The 25,598-nt window shown below is 46.7% G+C and overlaps 1 pseudogene; it reads left to right on the top strand.

Annotated features, from left to right (window-relative positions):
- The first annotated feature begins 1,427 nt into the window (after positions 1-1,427).
- LOC136467304 (uncharacterized) overlaps positions 1,428-25,598 on the top strand; it is a 31,522-nt pseudogene continuing 7,351 nt past the window's right edge.

Genomic DNA, 25,598 nt, shown 5'->3' with positions numbered 1-25,598 from the left:
AGTCGCTTTGACTTTTTTGGTACATCCATTTTGCTATGTATCTATACTATATCTAGATGCAACAAAATGGATGTACTAAAAAAAGTCAAAGCGACTTGTCATTTGGAACGGAGGGAGTACATGTTTCAGAATAGAGGAACGTTTATGAAGATGCCTTTTCGAAGCAATGTAGGAAAAGCATAGAAAACAAAACCATAAGGTTATAGCTAATATTTAGTTTCCTCAACAAAAAAAATTTAGCCCCCTTTGGAACATAAGATTATCTAAGCACAGGAATATGAAAAACACAGGATTTTTAGAGTGTAATGAAACTTGCAATCCTACATGAATCTATAAATGCAACAAATTTTTAAATATAGCCTTTGAATGGAATAGGGCAAAAATACAGGAACCAAAAGAGAGATAGATACAGAGGAAAGTTTCTATGAGGTCCAACCTCATGTTAGTTTTCCTCCAAAATTCATATGTTTTCCTTCATAGGGTCCAATCCATTATTCCAAAGAGATGTATAGGAAACTTTCCTATATGGTTGAAATCCTCTAAAATTCCTATGTTTTCTTTTGTTCCAAGAATGGCCCAATCCATAGGAATTTCAAAGAAAATGTTGGGAACCATTCCTTTGTTCCAAAGGGCTTCATGGGAATTTTTCGTAGGATTTGGATCTTTCAAAATTCCTATGTTTTTCCTCCATTCCAAAGGGGCTATCTACTATAGTTATTAATTTTCTAATAAAAACCATGCCAAATAGTGTCTCTACTGTATAACATGTCTTTTTTTAGAAAGTGTAAAATATCTATATCAAGGTTGTGTACTTCGTCGAGACTATACGTACTAGTTTTTTTTGTTGCAGCATGTTGTAAGGCCACGGGGCATAAGCATGCAGCGAGATCAAGTTGGAGGGTTTGGGACGGTACCTTTGACGGTGGTGACTTTACCAAAAAGGTACTCTCTCTCTCTCGTGTAAAAAAAGTAAATATCATTTTAAAGATTAAATTAATCTTAATTTTGATTAGATTTAAAAAACAATATGAATCTTTAGATAGATTTATTATAAAAATGTATCCATCAATTAATCGAATGCTACTTATTATGCGTCTGGTATATTTGACTAAATTTATGACTGAACAATATTTTTAATCGATATTTTTAAAGCGAGATTTATATTATATTTAGGATAGAGGAAGTAGCTGTAAATGACGAGTTTGTGAGAGGAAGAGCATAATAATAATAATGATATAATTAATGAAAAACGCACCTCAAATCAAATGACGATACTAGGAAAGAAAATTCCTAGCAGCTCGTTGCCTTCGGGGCACCTGTTCGCTTCGTAAAAAACCAGACTGAAAAGTATTGTTTGCTGATTTGTTATAAAAGAAAAATATTATACTATAACTAAGTGTGTGCGAGCGCTCCAGAAATTCTCGAGGATGCAAGGGGCCATCGCCCGCGGGGCGCGGTGCCCAAAGATCCGTCGCCACGTTCGGCTGCCCGGCGGTACGCGTCCGTGTGCCGAGAAGCCTCTGCGGCAGCGGCGACCTGGGTAAACGGTGCAGCAGCGCGCCTGCCATGGGCGAGAGAGCGCGTGACGACCCAAGGCCCAGAGTGGTGCGCGCGACCGGCCAAGGGAGGTCCGCGCTGCGGCCGGGTGCTCCCGCTCCCGCTCCCGCGTCGCCGTCCCGTGGCGAGAAGAGAGGGAGCGTGGCCGGCTCCGTGGCGCTGATCGTTGGGACCAGCATCGGGTCCGGCATCCTCGCCGTGCCGCAGCGCACGGCGCCCGCGGTGAGTCTGAGTTCCCTAGCCCCAGCGAGACTAGCCTCAGCTACCATGCATGGCCCGGGCGGCACGTCGTTAGCGCGGAAGAAAACCGCTGGAATTAATTTCTTCGAGTAGAAGTGCGATCCACTTCACCAAGGTACCGTTAGATGGCAAAATTTTTGGCGAAATACCACGGTAGCACTTTCGTTGTTATTTGGCAATTAGTGTCCAATCATAGTCTAATTAGGCTTAAAAGATTCGTCTCGTCAATTTCGTCTAAACTGTGTAATTAGTTTTATTTTTTATTTATATTTAATGCTTCATGCATACGTCCAAAGATTCGATGTGACGGGAAATTTTGAAAAATTTGGCATTTTAGAGTGGAACTAAACAGGGCCCAAGTCACAGGCAGCTATAACACAACCATAACCTAAAATACAAGACCTATGCATCTTTTAGGTAGCGTCACAGGTAAAGAATTTAATACATATTTTTAATCTTCTCCAACAACAAAATCCAAAAGATAACTCTTTTTGTAAATGGGTCTACAAAAGAAATGATATTTAGATTATATATCTCCTTACATTTAAAATAGATCTTCTGTATAAATACTCTATTGAAGGCTATAAATATTATGTTAGAGATCTATTTTGAATTTGGGTTCCTCTACATGTCTCCTCCTGGAGACACCCTCACAGACAGATGCTGCCGCCAGAACAATGATTTCCTTCTCCCAGTAGCATCGGTGCTGTCAGTACTCAGTACCACTAAGGCCTCGTTTAGATGCTGAAAAAATTTCAACCCGATGAATAGTACTACTTTCGTCTTATTTAACAAATATTGTCCAATCGTGGACCAACTAGGCTCAAAAGATTCATCTCGTAATTTCCAACTAAACTGTGTAATTAGTTATTTTTTTTACCTATATTTAATACTCTATGCAAGCGGCTAAAAATTAATGTGATGGAGAGAGAGTGAAAAAACTTGAAATTTTGGTGGCATCTAAACAAGGCCTAAACTCTCACAATGGACCAGCTGAATTTCTCTACCCTATAGTTATGAGCGTTCAATCGTCTGGTATTAAAGTCGGTTGATAAGCCGGTTGAAACTATTTTATTGTAAAAGAAAAATATTATAGATTTTAGTCGATAAACCGGCTGATAAGTTCAAACGATCGGGCCCCAGCTGCCACGATGAACGTCCGCGTTTAATTCTACCAAGCTGTAGCTGAGCGCGCTTTCGATCGATGATCTGCAAACACCAAACATTTCCCGAACCGAACATACATCTGCATTTATCCAGCCCAGCGCCCCATTTCGTCAGAAAACCCAGCACTGACCGCTGGCAAAATTAATTGACTGTTGCAGGGCTTCGTCCCGAGCGCGGCGTGCATGGTCACGTGCTGGGTGTTCCTGGTCGCGGAGGCCCTCCTCATCGCGGAGATCAACGTCCACCTGCGGCGGCGGCGCAACAAGGACGGCGGTAACCGCCGCGGGGAGCTGGAGCTGGACCTGGAGGTGATCTCCGTGAAGAGCATGGCGCAGGAGACGCTGGGCGAGTGGGGCGGGCACCTGGCCACCGCCACGTACCTGTTCCTGTCCTACACCTCCATGGTCGCCTACGCGTCCAAGTCCGGCGAGGTGCTGTCGCGCCTGGTGCCCGGCGTGCCCGGGCCCGTCTCCGGCGCCGCCTTCACCGCCGCTCTCGCGATGCTCGTCGCCGGAGGCGGCACGGCCGTCACCGATCGGGTGAACCAGCTGCTCACCTTCGTTATGATAGGTATAAAGTACTCTGTAGTCTGTACTCCTACTAGCAAGCTGTGCAGTCTGCTATCTCTCGTCCGGACAGACGTGCGTGCCATCCACGAGCTGCCACTGCCGTTATTTAAGACTGATCATGCGTGCATCAAAGCCGTTTCCTACATCCGCATTAAGTTCACACACACCGATCGGGGAACCAATCTTGCTCTAAGGCCCCGCCATGCTGTTTTTTATTCTGAACTGATGCCTTAACATTTCAAGCATGTCTTTTAAGTATGCCCTATGCCTGGTATGCAAAGGTTTTCCGGCCAAACAAAGGCGTCCAGCGTCCCATGTCCAAAGCGACGATGTACGGCAAGCAATAGTGTGCCGAAGTAAAGGCAGAATACTAGCATATACGCACCTCGAGTCCTTGCCATGTTCGTCTTCATCACTCTGCTGCTCTGTCGCCTAGCCGTGTACTACTAGGAGACTATGAATCATGAATTCATGAACCTTAGCTAGCTTAAAGAAAAAGGGAAATGAAATGAACTCGGTCTATTGCCACAGGTTTACTGCTGACAATTGAGGTATCAGCAGTGGCGCTCGGCGGTGGCCTGAGCCTGCCAGCGAACGCCAACTGGGAGCAGGTCCCGGCGGCGTTGCCTGTGATCATCTTCACGCTGGTCTTCCATGACATCGCACCAGGTAGGTACCCGGCCACACCCCACCTCCGATCCAGTGACAGTAAACCACCCCACGCCTTACGTACCGACTCTCTCCACGCGAGGAAACAGTTCAGCACCAAAACACTGATGAAGCGCCGTTGATCTATCTACGCGTACCTGGAAGGGGATCTCGCGAGGATCCGGCTGTCCATCCTCGTGGGCAGCCTCGTGCCGCTGGTGTCCTTGCTCGTGTGGGACGACATCGCGCTCGGCCTCGCCGCCACGGATCTCGCTGGGTTTGACGTCCTGGACATGTTAAAGACAGAGTAAGGCCACTGTGGTACTAACCACGTGCCTGCATCTCTCTCCGCATCCTGCCTGCCTGCCTCGCTGTTCAATTTCACTTCACCAACCTGCAACTGAAACAAGCTTGTTTGGTTTCTAGATGGAGCCACACCGTGCTGGAGACGTTCTCGCTCCTGGCCGTCGGGACGTCGCTCATCGGCACGCTGCTTGGGGCTTCTCAGTTCTTCATCGAGCAGATGACCAATAGCCTAGCCTCTTCACCAGCCCAACAGCACGTACGTATGGTTCTGCTTCACTTCAAAAACAAAAGCTAATGAAATGGTCTCAAGGTTAATTACAATCGATCTGTAGAGTGTTCTGACCACCCAAGCGGCGAGTGCAGGGAAAGATCAACATTTGCTGGGTTTCCCAAGGAAGATGGATCGGAGCAGCAGCATCCTGGTGCTGAATCGGTTCTGGAGGACAGGCTCAGCTACGCTGCTACCGGAATCGTAGTTGTCCCGACCATGCTCATCGCAGCTACCGTCCCCAACTCGTTCTCCATAGCTACTGACATCGCGGTAAGTGCGCCCCAAAACACGCGCATCGTAGTCGCATCCCACTATGCATTCAGTATGTTCCGTTGGCCGTTGGCCGGTTCGTATCGTTCATTAAAAAAAATACCGTCGGCTGATTTATGTGAGAGAAAAATACTATTCTAATTAAAAATTTATGATCGTCTACACGCCACAGCCAAACGAACAAGCTGTACCACAGACCTGATGCACTGCTGTCCTGCTCCTTCCTACACGAACGTTCAGGGCGGCTACTGCATGACCATCCTGTATGGTGTCCTCCCTCCGTTGATGGCCTGGGCTATTATCGGCTCGTCCAAACTGTCCGTCGGTCGCTTGAGCCGGCTTATTAGTTACTGTATTTTTTTCACAATAAAGCAGTTTTACTCAGCTTATCAGCCGACTTTAATACCAGCCGAACAGCTTCTCACTTGACCAGTGCAAAGCATGTCCTGGTTGGGATGGGGGTGTTCTCAGTCCTCTTGGTCTCTCGCATTAACTACGGGTCCACGCCGACTATCTCCAACAACATCTAAAATATAAAATATATTTGTTCTTTAGATAGTGCTACAAGTAAAATGTTCAATATTTATTCGGCATCTTCTTCAACAACGAGACCTAAAAAAAGAATCCTTTCTGTAAATGAATTTTTAGGAGAGAGATGATGCTCATATTTCAGTTGTACTTCTCAGACAACCTAAAATAGATCTCTCGTATAGGTACTCTGTTAGAGACTAATTTTAAATCTCTCGCTACTCATCTTATGTTTGACTGACCGTATGGATTCCTTGTAGACCGTCTCATTTTATGTTTGACTGACCATCAGCCTGTTTGTTTAGCTGTGGCTTATCGTAAACGGTCGTAAATTTTCAACCGAAACAATATTTTTCTCTCACATAAATCAGTAAACAGTACTTCTTCACGAACCAGCAACGATACGAACCAGCCAACCGAACATACTGCATATGGGTTCCTTGTAGACCGTCTTAGGCAAGGCCATGTAAATACTACTAGTGCTGTAGCACTCAATGCACGGACTGAACTCTGAAAGTATGGACCATGAAACAGACTAGGGCCTCGTTTAGATCGCGAAAAAATTTCAACCCGATGAATAGTAGCACTTTCGTCTTATTTGGTAAATATTGTCCAATTGTGGACCAACTAAGCTCAAAAGATTCATCTCGTGATTTCCAACTAAACTGTGCAATTAGTTATTTTTTTTACCTACATTTAATGCTCCATGCAAACGGCTAAAAATTGATGTGATGGAGAGAGAGTGAAAAAACTTGGAATTTTGAGTGTATCTAAACGAGGCCTAGCACTAGCTGATCGTCAAACTGCAAATCAAAATTCACTCCAGGTAGTCGTCAGGTTGTGATAAAGGCAGCGTTCGGCTGGCTGGATAGCCAGCCCACTCACGAAACCACTGTTCACGTGAACAGTGCTGTCAGATAGAACGGTATTTTTTTTTTACACCAATCAGTCGGAACAGTATTTTAGTTTATATTTTATGTAGTCGTCAGGTACGATGGCAGCGCGGCACGGTTGCAGTTGAAATCTTGAGAGAGCCTTTTTTTTTTAACAGCAACTGAGAGAGGCCTTTCAAATGTCCCTGGCGCCTGTAGAAGACGAAAGCGCACGCCGGCAAAGGCAAGCTACTCATCCGGTCCGCCGGTCACTCACCCCGGTGCCCCTCTCTGCGGTTGCAGAGCACGGTGATGATGCCACCGCGACCGCATCCGCTACGCGCTACCCGGGAGCACGGCGGCTGGCCACAAGCGGGCCTCGCGCAGCGCTGGCAACGTGCACATGATGGAGCAGGGGGTCCATGGGTGCACGCCCACCGTGGGCCAGGTCTCGGTTGCTCGGAGTTGTTGGACCGGAAGGAGAATCGCGGCTCCATGCCCGCGACGCCGCGAAGCAATAGAGCCGAGGGCGGCTTCCAGAAGATGGGCCGAGCTGATGGTGCCAATGCAAACTAGACGAGGACTAGGGTGGTGGCCCTGAGCCCATGTTTGGGCTCGTGGGCCTTGTCGGTTTAGTCCCATATCAAAAGCGTCAGCTATGGGCTTGAGCTGCGTCGCTCTTCTCAATCTCTCTCTATTGCCTCTTCCCTGTCATCAAAATCAACCAGGGACCCCGGACCTGGCACCCTCTATCATCAGGCACTATCAGTTTGGTAGGAGTACATGTCAACAACAGGTCCTCGAAAGATCTAAAGACTTACCCTACAGCCCAAGAGCTGAAGAGGGTAAACCCTGCCTCCTACTGACCAACACAGGCACTCGCAGGTTTTGGCCTGTACCTGCACCGAATTTATCGATGCTTGCAAAGTTGCAAAACCGATACGGGTGGGGCTTTGTAGAGAGTACGGGATGTATGTATCATCGCAGTAAAAAGTTCTATACATCAACCAGGCAAACGCGTATTTTTTTTTAATTTGTTCTGATCCCACAACTGAAAACCGAACCACATTTCCGTGGACGCGGTGATTTTCTGTATACAAATACATCCATTAGTTTATGCACGCGTGAATTCAGGAATCCGTTCTTTTGTCATCGCACTAACCACTGACTCACTGAGCACCTTTGACGTTTCCACCGTCCGCCGATCAGTTCAGGGATATTTTTTGAATAGATTAAGGGCTCGTTCTGTTCAGCTGAAACATGGCCAGGAATAATTCCGGTTGACTCAGTCTATTCAAATTAGATAATGAATTCAGCAGGGAATATTTTCAGGGAGCCGTTCCCCTTCGACCAAACGGGCCCTAACGGGGATTGGGGAAGGGGTAAACGGTAAAGCGGGCATCTTGGCGGCGGGACCCTTGTGGTTTGTCTCTGCTGTCTGCTTCCTTCAATCCTTCCTGCCATCGTCGGTGCTGCTGCTGCAAACGGACCTGTGACACTAGCTGCTAAATATCTTAAGGAACGTGTCTAGCCTTTTCAGTGACCATCATCTTGTCGGCTATTGGAAAAGTACTTGCCCTGAATTTCCTTGCTCAGTTGATCTCGACTACGACAGTACGACCACCACCCAACGTGTATCATGTATTCATGTGTATATGTGCTGTGTTGCATTGCTCGATTTATCATCGAGATGTTCATTTCTGTTCTCGGCTTTTGTTCCAATACCGGAAAAAGTCTACTTGACCCCCTCAACTATCATACTTGGTCTACTTCACCCCCTCAACTATGAAACCGTCTGTTTTACCCCCTGAACTATCTAAAACCGTCTGGTTTACCCCCTGGGGTGGTTTTCAGCGGCGGTTTTGCTACAGTAACAGCGGATTTGCTACAGTGACGGTGGGTTTGCTACAGTACCCGTGTCTTTGAATTTTCTTTTTTTTATTTATTTTCGGTGAATTTTTGAAAAATCATATTAAATCATAGAAAAATCATAAAATGAAAAATCTAATTTTATTGGACTCCATATGAGTAGATCTACATAGTGAATATATAATACGGTATACTTTAGTACAAAATTTTTACTGTAGCCTTAGATTAATTGGAAAATCCAATTTTGTCTGTAGAATTTTTGAAAAATCATAGTAAATCATAGAAAAATCATAAAATGAAAAATCTAATTTTATTGGACTCCACATGAGTAGATCTACATAGTGAATATATAATACGGTATACTTTAGTACAAAATTTTTACTGTAGCCTTAGATTAATTAAAATCTCCTTTTGTCTGTAATTAATTAGAATTTATCTATAACTAAGTTATACATAGTCCAATGAGTACGAAATTTTTACTATAGTTCAAGCATACAATAATTAGTGTACCATAAAAATTTCACCACAATTGGACCATAGAAGCTGCAGCTATGAATTATTCTAATTAATTACAGACAAAATTAGATTTTCCAATTAATCTAAGGCTACAGTAAAAATTTTGTACTAAAGTATACCGTATTATATATTCACTATGTAGCTCTACTCATGTGGAGTCCAATAAAATTAGATTTTTCATTTTATGATTTTTCTATGATTTACTATGATTTTTCAAAAATTCACCGAAAATAAATAAAAAAAAAGGAAATTCAAAACCATGGGTACTGTAGCAAACCCACCGTCACTGTAGCAAATCCGCTGTTACTGTAGCAAAACCGCCGCTGAAAACCGCCCCAGGGGGTAAAACAGACGGTTTTAGATAGTTCAGGGGGTAAAACAGACGGTTTCATAGTTGAGGGGGTGGAGTAGACCAAGTATAATAGTTGGGGGGGTCAAGTAGACTTTTTTCCTTCCAATACCAGGACATTCAAGTTTTGTAGCGTTTCGACACAGTGATAGCCGAGGGGACGCAGCTTGCTCTAGATCAGCAAGTTTACACCTTGATTTTTCTACCGCTGTAAGAGACACAGAGGAACTGAAACAATCACCTGATAGCTCGTCATATGCGCCCGGTTCGTTTTGGCTTGTTTGGCTAATAAGCCATGGCTGAAAGTACGGTTGGCTGATTTAGTGTGAGAGAAAAATATTGTTCGTCGACTGAAAAAGTACGGCTTATGAGCCAAACAAACCCAAACGAACAGGGCGATGGTATGCAGTAGACCTTCGGCTGCTATCGTTGGTACAGTACAGTATAGCACCAAACTCAATATTGGCACCATCCAATTAATCATGCATTCCCGGAATACTCATTCTTTGGTTGTGTGATAGAATTTACTGCACCTCTAACGTAGATCACTAGGTAAATTCTTAGCTTAGATAGAATGATTTACTGATGTACCTCACTAAACCATGTCATGGCTGAGACGCCGGTGATGTAGTAGCCACCGCGGGTCGGAGTAGAGGTAGCCATGACGCGTCCGCTGGGTCGTCATAGGTAGCAGCAGTACAGGAGCGGTGCTGTGACGGTGGTGAAGGCGATGGAGCTTCTCGTCGCTCACAGCGTCCCTCTCGACCGGTCTAGGGATAGGACATCGGTGAGGGGCTGGCGGTTGCGGTAAACTTCGTACCTTGCGCCCCGGCCTCCACCTTTCACTTTATAGCGCTGCGCGACGGGGGTCCATCAGCCAGGAGAACGGCTTGACGCCCCCGATCAAGGAGCGGATCAAGGGCCCAATTGTCCGTTGGGCCAACTGGTGGAGATCAATATAACATTCTCCCCCTTAATATCAACTTATGACTTAAACTTAATTTACTTTATCTTTTTCCCATTCCATCGCAGATCAGTGCATAGAGCGTGCCTCATCGTCACGGTCAGTTGCTATTAGATTAAACAACTACAATGCATATGTCGGATTCATAAACCCGGGGTCCCTTACGGACCGACTTTCCAACAAAGGCTAGGCCCAGCAGATAACGTTGCAAACGACGCGCAACTCCTGGGCCGGCCCAAAAACCTAAACGACAGGCCAGAAGGGCGATCCAATCTCCAACCGAAAGGCCTAGCCGAGGAGGAACGACGCCCACTTTCGACTCCGGCCCGCCTCTTCGACTGAAAGAAGAACAGCGCTCGCTTCCAACTCTAGCCCACCTCTAGACGGCCTCTCCGACCGGAAGGCCTGGCCAAACACCACTTCCGACTCCGATCGGGAATGCGCCGAACCCCTACTTACAGCTCCTTTTTGACTGGCACAATCAGAGCTGACTGAGACCAACCGACCGGGGACGCCTGCTCGGTGAGGACCAGAAAACAGACGGAGAAAGTAAGGCAGGGCACTCAAGTCAACCGCAATACCAAGGACCGTACCCTATACACTTGTAGGACAGTACCAACAGGGCATATCAGAAGGGTACCTTACAACCTTCCTGGCATATCAGAACCCAAGCAGTGTTGTGGGCGCCGACATTTTCCCTATAGTATTGGGGCGCCGGCGTTTACTGTACCAGGCGAACATGGTAAAACCCCCTACATGCCTCTGAGCATCAACAGTATGGCAAGCATTGATGTCTGCCTTATTAGAAGAAGACGACGCAACCTCCCACGTGCATCTGACATAAAACGATGTTATGGGCATCTACAATCATCTTGTACCAGACGGCGTGGGCAACAAGACTTAGCATACGTACACTCTCCCTCTCTCACTTGTAAGGCCATCCTCTTCATCTATAAAAGGTGATGCGCTCTCTCCCAAAAGGGATGACCCATCAGTTCACTTATACCGATTCAACACACCACAACAAGAACCACTAGGTTGAAATCTCGAGCACACACTCAGACACTTAGCACATAGTGGAGGTCCCGTCACTCTTGGCCCTTCAGACTAGAGTCCGACCGGACCACTTGCAGCCCCCATCTTTCTCCCTTCCGTTTGTAACCCCACAACAAATTTCGAGCGCCCAGGCTTAGGAATAAAGTCACCGACCGACTCAAACTGGACGTAGGACACATTGCCTGAACCAGTATAAACCCAATGTCATTGAGTGCTAGGCCATATCTGATTACAACGTACGACAAAACTACAAATATTTATGTGTTGGTCACTTTCTGCACCGACTGTCGGCGCCATCCGTGGAGAAGACGGTGTACGTTCACACTTTTGGTCATCGGATGACCCACTTTTCCACCATCTTCGCCATGGTGGGCTCAAGCGATACGACTCGCTTCGGCTCGCTAGAGTTTCCTACACTCCCACCTATTGGGATGTGGGTTCCACCCGTCTTCGAGCCATCCCAAGCCTTCCTCTTCGGAAGCCTAGACTTCGTTGCCGACCAGCTCGGCATACTATACCTCCACGAGGAGGCACCCATTTCGGCGCCCTCCATTGGCTCCAGGATACATGACGACTTCAATGACGAGGCGCCTACGCTTTAATCCGAGCAAACACTCTGCTCAAACCCCGCTGTGAGTGATGTACATATTGTTATTTACTCGCTATTTACTATCTCCCGCCGATTATTAGGAGGGACCGCACTGTCCGCACCGCAACCACCGTACGACCAGTTCCTCTATGGCCTCGCGTCCCCCGCAGACGCATATGCTTGGGGGCTCCAAAGGACGCTGGCACCGCCCCCTCTCACATCCAAATTCGTGGGAATGACGGTCTATGCTCCCACCACTTTTCATGAACTCCTGGACGACGAGGTTGATAGCGACGGGTCTAGCATCAGCGACATGGCACCTAGCCACTGTTCGTCCTGGGAGTGCGCTATGGCAGACACTCTAGGACAACCATCAATGGTAGTGGAGTCCTTGTAGACTCACACCCCTCCGGACCCTCATGCGGGGGCCCTCGCGCTCACACAAGAGCATGCCGAGGAGCTACGACAACGGTGGTAGAACCAGCCACCGCCTGCGCTGGCGCGCTCGATGCAGCACGTTGTGCCCCATGCGCGTGACCCAGCGAGCGGCGCCTAGGGTCGCGCCCGCTAGGTTTAGCGCGACATCATAAATGAGGGAAATGACTCCCCACAGTTCGCTCAGGCTAGCCAGAACATCGCCGCAGCGGCAATACTTCTGCGTGGCATTCTCGAGCCCATCGACCCCTAAGAGCGGGAAGTCTACTGAAACCTCCGGGCGCTGGTGGAAGCCACCACTATTCAACAGGCAGAAAGCTCCGCATTATGACTCTGACTCACACCCTATCTCCCCACTAGGGGAGTAGGGACACACTAGACGGATCGCTCCATCTGCTCACCGCTACGGCCACCAAGCGTAGCATAGGAGCCCGTAGCTATGCCATGGTCCGACCTGGCGCCTGCTCCACACCGACTGCCAGTACGTGAACAGCTCAGTCCACACCAAGATGCTCGCAACATCATCAGCAACCGACATCAGGCCTAGCATGATGATGATGTCTGTCAAGCAGCGGGGAGATTAGGCGACATGGGCCTCAGGCAGACCACCGAGGGGAGCGGTGAAACGCGCCCCAAGCATGGTCACCGGCCAGATGACCGGAGTCCCAGCTTAGATGGCCCGGGACCACGGGCCTTTAGCCGACGTGTCCAGAGAGCGCCATTCCCACAATGCTTCCGACCGCCCACCAACATCGCCAAGTACACCAAGGAGACGAACCCCGGTATTTGGCTTGAAGATTTCTAGCTCGCCTGTAGAGCCGGAGGGGTGGATTATGACCATTTCATCATTCAATATCTCCCCATCTGCGTGGAGAACATGTTCGGGTATGGCTTGAATTCCTCTCGTGTGATAGCATCCGTGACTGGGCGGACCTCAAGTGGGTCTTCGTTGGAAATTTCTAGGGGACATATGTTCACCCTAGTAACTCCTGGGACCTCAAGAGCTACGAGCAGGAGCCTAGCGAGTCCCTGCGGGATTACATCCATAGGTTCTCCCAATGATGCAACTCCCTCCCTAATGTCGTCATCACGGACGTCATTAACGCATTCCTCTCTGGGATGACCTGCGAGTCCCTGATCTATAAGCTTGGCTACCTAAAGCCCTGTACCACCCACGACCTGCTCGACATCGCCACTAACCGTGCCTCCGGTGAGGAGGCGGTCGGAGTGGTCTTCAATGGAGGCCAGGACAAAGGCAAGTCCAAGCGTGAGAACCAAGACGAGGCCCCCTCCACGTAGAGGGGTAAGAAGAATAGAAAGGATCGGCGCCGACCGACACCATGTTGGTCGCCGCAGCTGATCGTGTAGGCAAGCAGCCCTAGCAGGGCCTACTTGACCACTTGAAACAAGCTCATGGATAGCTCGGGCAACATCCATGCCTACCCCATCAAACACCTCTACAAGGACTATGAGCTCATCAAACGTTTCCTGCGATAGGCTGGTGGGCTAAAAGAAGGAGACGGCAAAGAGGCGGCAGCCAAGAAAGGAGGCGCGGCGGGCAAGGACGGGGACGGCTTCCCTGACCTCGAGGAATGCATCATGATCTTCGAGGGATCCGACGCCATTTGCTCCAAGCGCCAGCATAAGGTACGCTATAGGGAGGCATGCGCCGCCGAGATGGTCGTCCCCACCTTCCTAAGCTGGTCGGAATCTCCAATCACCTTCGATTAGAGGGACCATCCCTCCCACATCGCTAGACCAGGACGCTACCCACTCATTGTTGACCCCATCGTCCACAAGAAGCGCCTTACCAAGGTGCTGATGGATGGAGGCAGCGGCCTCAACATCCTCTACGTCGACACCCTCGACGCCATGCGCATCCCCTGGTCAAAACTCCGCCCAGTGGGCTCTCCCTTCCATGGTGTGATCTCGGGAGCATAGACATACCCACTCGAGCAGATCGACCTGCACGTCACGTTTGGCAACCGAGCCAACTTCCGCTCGGAGGTCCTCACCTTTGAAGTGGTGGACTTCCTAGGGTCCTACCACGCCATCTTAGAGCGGCCATGCTACGCCAAATTCATGGCAATCCCCAACTATACCTACCTCAAGCTGAAGATGTCGGGACCGAATGATGTCATCACCGTGAGCAGCGCCTTCTCACATGCCTTCACGTGCGACCGCGAGCATTTCGAGCTCGCCACCACGGTCATTAACTCATCCGAGCTCTCGTAGCTTGGGGAGTCATCGACCCCAGCAGTCCTGGATTGCAACAAACCAACCTCCTCGACAGCTTTTTGCCCACTCGAGGAAACCAAGGTAGTGGGGATAGACCCCACTGACCCAACCAAGATGGTGCGGATCGAGACCCAGCTCTTGGCCAAATAGGAACGCAAGCTCATTGACTTCCTATGTGCCAATCGCGATGTCTTCGCATGGAAGCCTTCTAACATGCTGGGCATACCGCGGGAGGTCATCGAGCACACGCTGCGCCTCATCCTAGGCTCGAAGCCTGCCAAGCAACACCTATGTCGCTTCAATGATGAGAGGCGCAGGGCCATAGGTGAAGAAATCGCTAAACTCCTGGTAGCTAGATTCAATAGAGAGGTATTCCACTCCGACTGGCTTGCCGATCCTGTTCTTGTTAAAAAGAAGACCGAGAAATGGAGAATGTGCATTGATTATACTAGCCTCAATAAAGCATGTCCAAAGGATCACTTTCCTTTGCCACGCATAGACCAGATAGTTGACTCCACCTCGAGATGCGAGATCCTCTCCTTTCTGGATGCCTACTCAGGCTATCACCAGATTGCGATGAAAGAGTTTGACCAACTTGCAACCTCATTCATCACCCCATATGGTTCGTACTATTACGTAACCATACCTTTTGGTCTGAAGAATGCTGGCGCCACCTACCAAAGGTGCATGCAGCAATGCTTCGCCGACCAAATCGACCCGCTCGATCAGCCTGATCAAGCTGAGCGGTCAAAACCAACGATCGCCATCTATGTCAATGACATAGTGGTCAAAATAGTTCAACATCATATTGAATCCCGAGAAATGTGTTTTCAGGTTTCTAAAGGGGAAGGCACTTGGATACATTGTGTCCAAGCGCGGCATTGAGGCCAACCCTGAAAAGATCACAGCCATCTCCAACATGGGCCCTATACGTAACATCAAGGGCGTACAAAGGCTCACCGGCTATCTGGCTGCCCTGAGCCGATTCATCTCCCAGCTTGGCGAACGGGGGATGTCACTCTACAAGCTCCTTAAAAGGACGGATGCCTTCCTCTGGACCGAGGAAGCTCAGCAGGCTCAGGAGAGCCTCAAAGCGTCACTGACATCAGCCCCAATCCTTGCTGCTCTTGAACAAGGAGAACCCCTCCTCCTCTACGTCAGAGCAAGCAACCATGTGGTGAGCGCCGCCCTAGTCATCGAAAGGGAGGAGCTAGGACTCCACCTTAAGGTCCAGCGACTCGTATACTTCATCGGGGAAGTACTCACCGACCCTAAGATCTGGTACCCACAGGTGCAGAAACTCCTATATGTCGTGCTAATGGTGACCCAAAAGCTCCTGCACTACTTCATCGACCATGAAGTCACGGTCGTCACTTCATACCCGCTCAGGGACATTGTCCATAACCGCAACGCCACGGGATGGATCTCCAAGTGGTCACTCAAACTCATGGGCCACGACATCAGGTATATCCCCCGTACCGCTATTAAATCTTGGGCTCTCACGGATTTTGTTATCGAATGGACGGAGGTCCAGCTACCGACCCCAGACGTCACCCACGAGTATTGGACAATGTACTTTGATGGGTCCGTAATGGTGCCTGACTCGGGGGCTGGGGTGGTTCTGATCTCCCCGGACGGGAGTAGGCTCTGCTACGTCATTCACCTCCATTTCTCAGCCTCAAACAACGCCATAGAATACAAGGTCCTCATCAACATGCTGTGCATCACCATCGAGCTCGACGGTACATGACTCTACATCTGTGGTGACTCGAAGTTGGTCATTGACCAAGTTATGAAGGAGTCCTCCTTCCAAAACCCTCTCATGGCAGCATACTGCCTGGAGGTACGTAAGCTCGAGGACAAATTCTAGGGGATCGAGCTACATCACGTCCCCCGAAAGGACAATGATACCGCCGATTTTCTCACAAAATTAGCCACCAGATGGGATCCATCTCCGAGCGAGATCTTCATCAATGATCTCCACGAGCCATCCACCAGTGTCCTGGAAGGTCCGATCTAGACACAACCCGATGCCAAGCCAGCGCTCGAGGGCTCCGACCCTGACACCGAGCTAGCGCTTGGGGACTCCGACCCTAGTGCCTCCATGACGACGTCGCCTGCCAATGTTGCTGTGTTGTCACTCGATCAAACCAACTGGCGAGCCTCGCTGCTTGCCAACCTCCTCGAGGAGGTTCTCCCACCTGAAAGGACTGAAGCCCGATGGATCGCTCAACGCGCCAAGACCTTCATCGCACTTGGTGATGAACTCTACAAACAGAGTCCATTGGGGGTGCTCATGAAGTGCATCCCTTCCAACCAGGGGAAGCAACTCCTCCTCGAGGTCCATGTCGGGATCTGCAGACATCACGCGGCCCTAAGGTCGCTGGTCAGAAAAGTCTTTCACCAAGGTTTTTACTGGTCCACCGCACAACAAGAAGTAGAGGAGGTCATCCATAGGTGTGAGGGATGCCAATTCTACGCTCGACAAACTCATTTGCTGGCACAGGAGCTTCAAACCATCACCATCACCTTATCGTTCACGGTCTGGGGCCTCAACATGGTAGGACCCCTCAAAAAGGGCCCAGGTGGCTTCACTCACCTGTTCATAGCGGTCGACAAGTTCACCAAGTGGATAGAAGCCAAGACCATCACCAACATCTGATTAGAAGAGGCAGTCAAATTCTTCCTCGACATCATCTATCAGTTCGGTGTTCCTAACTGTATCATCACTAACCACAGGACTAACTTGACCGAGAAGAAGTTCCTGGACTTCAGTGATGGATATGGCATCAGGATTGACTAGGCCTCGATCGAACATTCATGTACTAACGGTCAAGTCAAGCATGCCATTGGCATGGTCCTCCAAGGACTTAAGCCACACATCTTCGACCGACTCAACAAGTACGCCAGGCGATGGGTTGCAGAGGTCCCAACGATCCTCTGGAGCTTGAGAATGACCCCGAACCGATCCATAGGGTTCACACCCCTCTTCCTGGCCTACAGGGATAAAGCAGTACTGCCCTCCAACCTTGACCACAACACCCCAAGAGTGAAGGCTTTCGACCGCAATCGAGCCATGGAGGCTGAGTAAGACGCAGTCGACCTGCTCGAGGAGGCCCATGAGATGACCGTCATCCGCTCCGCTCGCTACCAGTAGACTCTCTACATGTACCACGAATGGAAGATCAGGGGAGTATCCTTGAAGTCAGTGATCTCATACTACAGAGGACCCAATCAACAAAGAAGAAACATAAGCTCTCTCCACCATATCAGAAGAAGGCGATGTAACATCCCACGTGCATCTAACATTAAACAGTGTTATGGGCGCCTACAATCATCTTGTCCCAATAGCGTGGGCAACAAGACTTAGCATGTGTACACTCTCCCTCTCTCAATAGTAAGGCCATCCCCTTCATCTATAAAAGGGGATGCGCTCTCTCCCAAAAGAGACGATCCATCAGTTCACTTATACCGATTCAACACACCACAACAAGAACCACTACGTTCAAACCTCGAGTACACGCTCGAACACTTAGCACATAGCGAAGCTCCCATCACTCTTGGCCCTTCAGACTAGAGTCTAACTAGACCTCTTGCACCCTCATCTTTCTCTCTTCCGTTTGTAACCCCACAACAAATTTCGAGCACCTAGGCTCAGGAATAAAGTCACCGACTGATTTAAACTGGATGTAGGGCACATTGCCTAAACTAGTATAAACCCTATATCATTGAGTACTAGGCCACATCCGATCACAACGTATGGCAAAACTATAAATATTTACGTGTTGGTCACTTTCTGCACCGACATCACCTCTCTGTTTTGAAACAGATTCTCAACTAGGCCCTTAGTATTCTGAAATTATAGGCTTTCACGTAAACCCATGTTGACTGTGTGTTCTCTGAACGCACTGGGTGGTTAGCCTTTGGTAAGCAGATCCGCAAGTACTTGCTTGGTACTCATATGCTCAATGCTTTCAAAATGATTCTGGATTTTCTCCTTTACAACATATAACTTAATGTCAATGTATTTGGCAGCACACTTGACCTGTTGTCTTAGGAGTTAACTACTTTAAATAGTTATTGTTGTTGACTACCATTGTTAAATTTAGGTACTAATTTCCTTAACCACCTTTTGCTTGTTCCTTAAGCCTCATGTCAAGCTATACTATGGTATGCATTACTGATGACACCACAACTATTTCTTTGGAGCTTTTCCACAATAATACTCTAACTACGAGTGTTAGCAACTACCGTGGATTTCACTACACATCTCGCCAAGACTTAATATTTGTACCCTCAACTATTTGAGAGTACTTGTTCTTTCTTACTCAGCATGAGGGCTATGATATTTTGCAAAATTGCAAGACATTCTCAACTCCATTCCGGTGATCGATATCTGGACTAGACTTCTACCAAAATATCCTAGATACATAAACTACATCAGGGTAAGTTCTTACTTGTTCTTGTACACTCATCAAGCTTCCAACAGTTGAAGCATATGGAACCATGTTCATTTGATCGATCTTATATCGGTTTCTGAAACACTTAAAGTTCCCAAATCTATTACCTTTTGACTATAGGAGCAGGCGTAGGTTTACTCATATGCATACTTTATTGCGTTAGAATCTTTCCTAAGTATGCCTTTGCGATAGTCCTAATACCCCTTTTCTTCTATCTTGGTGAATTTCTACTTCACCAAGATCATTCATATTGAACCTTGAGGACAAGAACTTCTTCTCCAATGAAGGATTAACATCACTACTAGTGAGTAGAATGTCATCTATACACAGGATGTAGAAAATGATTTTTCCATTCTTGAACTTCGTATAAACGCTATTGTCCTTCTCATTTTCTTTAAACCTAAACTTTCTTATCGTTTCATCAACTTCAAATACTACTGTCTAGAGACTTGTTATAACCCATAAATGGATTTCTACATGCAGCATCCCATATGTTCTTTTTCTTCCATGACAAAACCTTTAGGTTGTGCCATGTAAACATTTCTATACAACCCCCATTGAGGAATGTCGTCTTTACATCCATCTGATGTAACTCTAAATCATAATATGGCAATAACACCATTATAATTCTAAAAGAATCCTTGCATGAGACTAGAGAGAAAACTCTCATTGTAATTTATTCATCCTCTTTGCATAAAGCCTTTTGCTATAAGTCATGCTTTATATCTTTCTACATTCCCTTTGGAGTCACATTTTATTTTGTAGACGTATTTACAGCCTACTATTTTAGCTCTATTAGGAATTTCTTCTAAGTCCGAAACAACGTTGGTATTCATTGAATTCATTTTAACTTTCATAGCTTCTTGCCATTTAGACAAGTAAATGCTTCTCATGGTTTTTTCAAATGAGGTGGGATCATCCTCCATTTGAATTTCTTTACTAACATAGACTTCATAGTCATCAGAAAAAAACTAGTTTACTAATTCTTTGAGACCTTGTGGGGCCTCAGCTACTAGTACTTTCATATGTGGCTGTTGTTGCTCTTCATTACCAAGAGACAATTGATTTTATAGGCTCCTGTATCATAAGATCCTTGTTTACATTATTCATCTTCTTCGAAGAACCAATAACAGGTGTTGTATAAGTCATACAACATCAACAGGTATTAAGGAATTCATTGTTTTTGAATCATTGGAGTGGGCATGCAGTCCTGCTTCTTTTCAAGTCATAGGTCTCTATATACCATGCTCCCCTAGATTATCCCATCTTCTACAAAGATAGTGTATCTTTTAATTTCTTATTTGGGTTCAATCTGTTAAAACCCTAGATGGTGCTTTAAGCACCGCTTTAATATCTTTGATGGTGACTACGCTATCTTCCTCTCAAAACTTTAAAAAATCCAGGAATTTAGTTGTTTCTCTGCTTAGGGGTATCATTGTTATAACTGATGGTCACATTCATAAAAAACTATATCTCACTCAGTTTCTTACAAAATCTATATCTCACTCTTAATGAAGAGTACACATTCATCAACATCTTTATCTCACTCTTAATGAAGAGTAGTTTCTTAATTGACCTTAATTCTTACTCTTAATTCATCTCACAATTCTCCCCCTCGAAATATGGTATGAACTGTACTGCCATAATTTCGAGGAGGCACTTATGACTTACTTCATTCACATGATTATGTCATGCAAACAAAGTTATTTTTTATCCATATGGGAGTACACTTTCTTCATTCCACTTTAAGAACTCATCGAGGTCTTTTATTAGCAGTACTTTTGCAAGTCACGCTTGCATCTTTTTCTTATCTTTTAGTTAGTATTGACCATGATGGTGCATTTCTATTGTGCCATGGTCAATACTAGGATAACATAAGAGCTACCCAAACTTCTCTCGCTATGCGGGATACAAAAAGCATATGAGTCATCACAAAACTTCTTCTGCCATGTAGGATTGACTAGCATAAGTACTATGCCAAACTTCTTCCCATGCAGGATAAATCTATATACAAACATGTATGCTTAATCCAACGTTGGTTAAATTAGACATGCATGTTACTTATTGCAACTCTTAACAGAAAATATTCACTTATAAATATTCACTTATACTTCATTTTTCAATTAAATCTTCCCGTTGGTTCCAATTTAATCAAAAAATTAGTAAACTAACAAAAAATATCCTGAATTGACTGTCTCGACACTTTTCATTTACATACCCAGCATTGCAGCCCGTTGGCAAGCAGCCAAGTGATCTCATCGGTTAAAAAATAAAACATACAATATGCTTTTACATCAATTCTACATCACCGTTGGGCAGAAAATAGAATTAATACATAAAACTCATAAATTAACTTGAAAAACATGTAACTGCTCTTCAAAATTAAATTCTCCCGTTGGTTCGAATTTAATTAGAAGATAGTGTAACACCTCGGGTGTTTTAAATACTAAAACATGCCATGTCATCATATGCATTGCACAACATTTTAGGTTAGTGAAAATTCTGATATGCATACACTAAAATAAGTTTACCTTTATGTTATATGTGTTGACTTGTATGGTTTGAATCAAGTTCAAAATCTTTGTATTGATTTGGAATTTCCGAAAACCCTAATTTTCAGTATTTAAATTCTACCCTAAAAACCTAATTCAAAATCTAAGCACATTTTGGGGTTGAGCCTAAAAGCAAAAGTGTAGAGCTTGTCAAGGTGTACAAAGTTGGTTTTTGGAGTTTTCAAAGTTGTTATATAAAATTTGAAGTAATTTGAAAAGGCGAAATGTACTTAAAGTGTCCCCTTTTGATTTTAAACTTGCATTTCAAAATGTAGATCGAATTAGAGTATGGTTATTAAAGCAAAGTTGTAGAACTTTGAATTTGTAACAACTTTTATTTTTGGAGTTTTTTGAGTTACCATACAAATTTGGGAAAATAGATGAGTGACAATTCGGTAATTTCTGTGAACAGTATCTTCGAGCGACACCTCACCGACGGCGAGCTTCCGATGGCTTCTAGTCATGCCCGTGGCTGTCTTAGGCTTTGCGCTGGTAGGGGAAGGCTGTTGTGTGGCTTCTTCTTGCTTCCTGGCTGCCCTATAAATCTCGCACCGTCGCCGTTCTTCTCCTTTTCTTCTCCCCTGTTTTTCCCGACGCCGCCGCTGTTGCTCTGTCGAGCTCGCACCGTCGCCATAGTGCCAACCAGTTGTAGCAAAGCCTATCATAGCTCTGCTTGCTCCTTGCGCACCCAGCTGACCAACCCTTGAAGCTTGACTCCGCCGGGAAACCGCTGTGCATGCCTTTCTTCCTCACGGCCGGCAGCACCACCGTCGAGTGTGTGTCACCGTGGCCAGCACTCCACGGTGCGTCTTTGCTCTTGCTCAGCGTAGCTCCTGCTTTGTCATGTTGCCATGATGCTTTGTGCCCTATTGATTGATCCTTTTGTCCACCGCAGCTACCAGAACACCGCCGCCGACGTAGCTTGCGCCGTCGTGGCTGCTGTGATCGTCGACCCGCTTCACCATTGCTCCTTCGGTCCTAATTTCTGTTCGAGCGTGTTTGGGGTGAGCTCCTGATTCTTCCCAAGTGCTTTGTTTAACTGCTACCGGCCTTGTTTTGCCAGCGTAGCGCAGCCACGCCGTCGTGGCCGCCATGGCCGGCGTCAAGCTCGAACCCCGCTGTACTAAAGCAAGAACATGGTAGTCAATCAAGTTGTGGAGGAAGTTAATCCGTTTGTTGAGGTCGGGTTTGATATTTGTGGAACATCCCGGAACCTGACTTTTCTGACAACCAAGGCAAGCCTCGGATGCATTTAAACCTACCTTGTGTTTTACAAATTTATATCATTTTTGCTTTTAAATACTGCATTAAGTGATTAGGAGTTGAGTGAAAACCTAATTGGTGCATTACCAACCTTGTTTTTTCATATCAACCTTGTTACCCGTTTCAATCCGAGAATGCTTAATTATGCTTAGCCATGCTTAGAACGATACAAGTTGGGTGATTACCGGTCACCTATGAGATATAAATGGTTTCTTGGATATGACTGTTTATTTATGTGATCATGAGATATGAGCATGTGGAGTAATAAATCTGGACCGGGCGGACTCGGAGTGTGGGAGCCACAAGACATGGAGGTCTTATGAGCGGGTTCTTTCCGCCTGTGTCGATTAAGACACGTCCGTTGTTGAAATGCATGAGGTAAGACTTTGTAGTACTAGCCACATACTCTGATAAGCCTTCACTTGGCTATTCTATTACAAGAATGGCTACTCACGCACTGGGAGTGGAGAGATAGCGGGAGCAGCATGTACCCACGTGGTAATGGGCTGGATTGGCGGAGTACTGTATTCTCGGGTGGCGTGGACCCGTTCTTGTTTTAGAGGAGCTGAGGGTAGGTTGGTATATGTAGGTCAGGGACCTGCATATGTCGTGTGGTTGGGAATCCCCAGCTATGTTATAATCAGTTTGAATCGTCGTTGCTCCTCGGTTATGGAGACTCAACTCATTGTTCATCATTGTAGTTAACAAATGAAACTTAAGCTAGATTTGAGAAAGAGTTTGATATGAAGTTCATGATCTCATTACGGTTCATGGTAGATTCATATATGGTTTTTATGAAGTTTTAAATGTTGAAATAAAGAATCTTGTTATAGAGCTTTTACGCAAAAGAACTTTGTTTATTGCTAAAGCCTTACCTTGAACCCCTGAGCATGCTTTTTTGAGTCTTATCAATTGCTATTTTGGTTAAGTCTTGTTGAGTACTTTTGTACTCAGGGTTCGTTAACCCTTGTTGCAGGTGAGCCTTATGAGCAGGTCTATCTTGAGCCATGTTGCATGACTGTTGTTCAAATCGATGATGATAAGTGAATGTGTGACCCTTGGGCAGGTTACTTATATTGTGTGTTTTGTATTATGTTACTAATGCCACTCCACTACTATGGTTTGTAATAATTATTGAACTTAGTTTGTAAGGTTTGAAATAACTGGTTTGTAAACTAAGTTATCGTAAGACTTCCGCTATTTTACTCTGATGTAGATATTTGAATAAATGTTGTAATACTGCAATGACTCTGTAATGGGATCCTGCTCAGAAATCGTGGATGATTCGGGGTTCCCCGTGGACACCCGACAGTCTTCTTAAGTTACCGGGAACATATGCATAGTCGTCAGAGGTCATTGGACAGTGACAGGTGCATGTGGGCCCTATAATTTAGGAGGTTCTACCACAAAACTATGTTGCACCTTCTCCATAGTAGCCTCCTATTGTTGTTGTTGGTGGTGGCAGGGGTGACGGGGGAGGCCCCTTGTTGTTGTGGTTAGGGCAGGTGCAGTATGAATCCTTGCAGAGTGCCTCCTATGAATCGGCACCATTATTGTTGTCGTCCTGTCCATCGTCCTTGTAACGGCTGCTAACTTCTCTTTCTAGATCGAAGATATGGTCCTACAGGTAGTAGATGTACTCCGCATGTAGATAAATAGGTCGAGGATTGACCCACCTAGTGAACCCATAGTTTTCTTCGGCCAATGAAGACTACAATAAGTATGTCGTGTAAGTTATATAGAAGAGGAACATATTGAAGAAACAAATAGTAATAACAATTACCCACGCTCGTGGGCATTTGAAGAAACGACGACCTCTATCTATTCCCTCGGTGAACATCTGCACTAGGCAGTTGTCGGTGTTTTGGATCGGCGGACCCTCAACCAACTAGTGAAAATGTACTGCGTGGCCCTAATCCCGGATGGTGATGCAAAGAGACACAAGGTATATACTAGTTTAGGCAATAGGTGCCCTACGTCTAGTCTGAGAGATTGATCTTGTATTCCTTGCACCGAAGTGCTTGTAGTAGAGGGTTACAAGCGGGGTGAGAGAGGGAGCTAATCCCAGGTCTCTGCGTGGAGCGGTGCGAATTGCTTGAGATGTTGATCTTGGGCAGCGAGGAAGCGTGTGTGTTACAGAGTGTCGAGCGTGTGTTCGTCTATCTCGTGAACTCGTCTATGCCTAAGTGTGTGTGAGCGTGAGAGTAAGTCTATCCTCCATCCCTAGAAACGGCCCCGGTCTCTCCCTTTTATAGTTGAAGGGGGATAGGGGTGATACATGTGTTAGCTACATGGCATCGTGTGAACAGAGGTGGCATGTCCGAGCCCTATAGCCTGTCACTATGGCAGCATGGTCGATGGAGTGGTCCTGCCCTTGAAGTGCTGGAGCAACGCGCCGGTCACATCCGATCCTATGCGACGTGGGAGCTCTAGTGATAGCTTGACGTAGGGCCTGGCGGGCGACGTGCCGGTCGCTGTGTGTTGACCGCGTAAAGAGCCAATGCTTAGTTGGTGCCGAGGCCGAGCCATCATGGGTGGCTCGGCGGGCGCGAATCCCGAGGTTACCGAGACCTTGAAGTGGATTGCCGAGGCTTGGAGGGAGCAGTTGGTCCTGTATACTAATTCCGAGGCTACAGTGACCTAGACTTGACTCCCCATGCCGCATTGTTCCTGGAGCAGGGGTTAGGTAGCACAGTGTAGTGCGGGCACCGGTCGTGGGCATAGTACCGAGCATAGTGGCTGGTAACCCCTGCCCTATCCTGTCCCGGATGGTATGGTGTTGATGCGACTTCTCGTCTCGTCGGCCGCTCTGCTGTGTCGAGCCGTCGTCCAGCTGATGTTGCAGGAGTGGTTGGTCGCATTAATTGGACACGACGCTC

Source organism: Miscanthus floridulus, chromosome 1 (genome assembly GCF_019320115.1).
Source record: "Miscanthus floridulus cultivar M001 chromosome 1, ASM1932011v1, whole genome shotgun sequence".
Taxonomy (NCBI): Eukaryota; Viridiplantae; Streptophyta; class Magnoliopsida; order Poales; family Poaceae; genus Miscanthus; species Miscanthus floridulus.
This window is presented reverse-complemented; position numbering and strand designations above follow the sequence as displayed.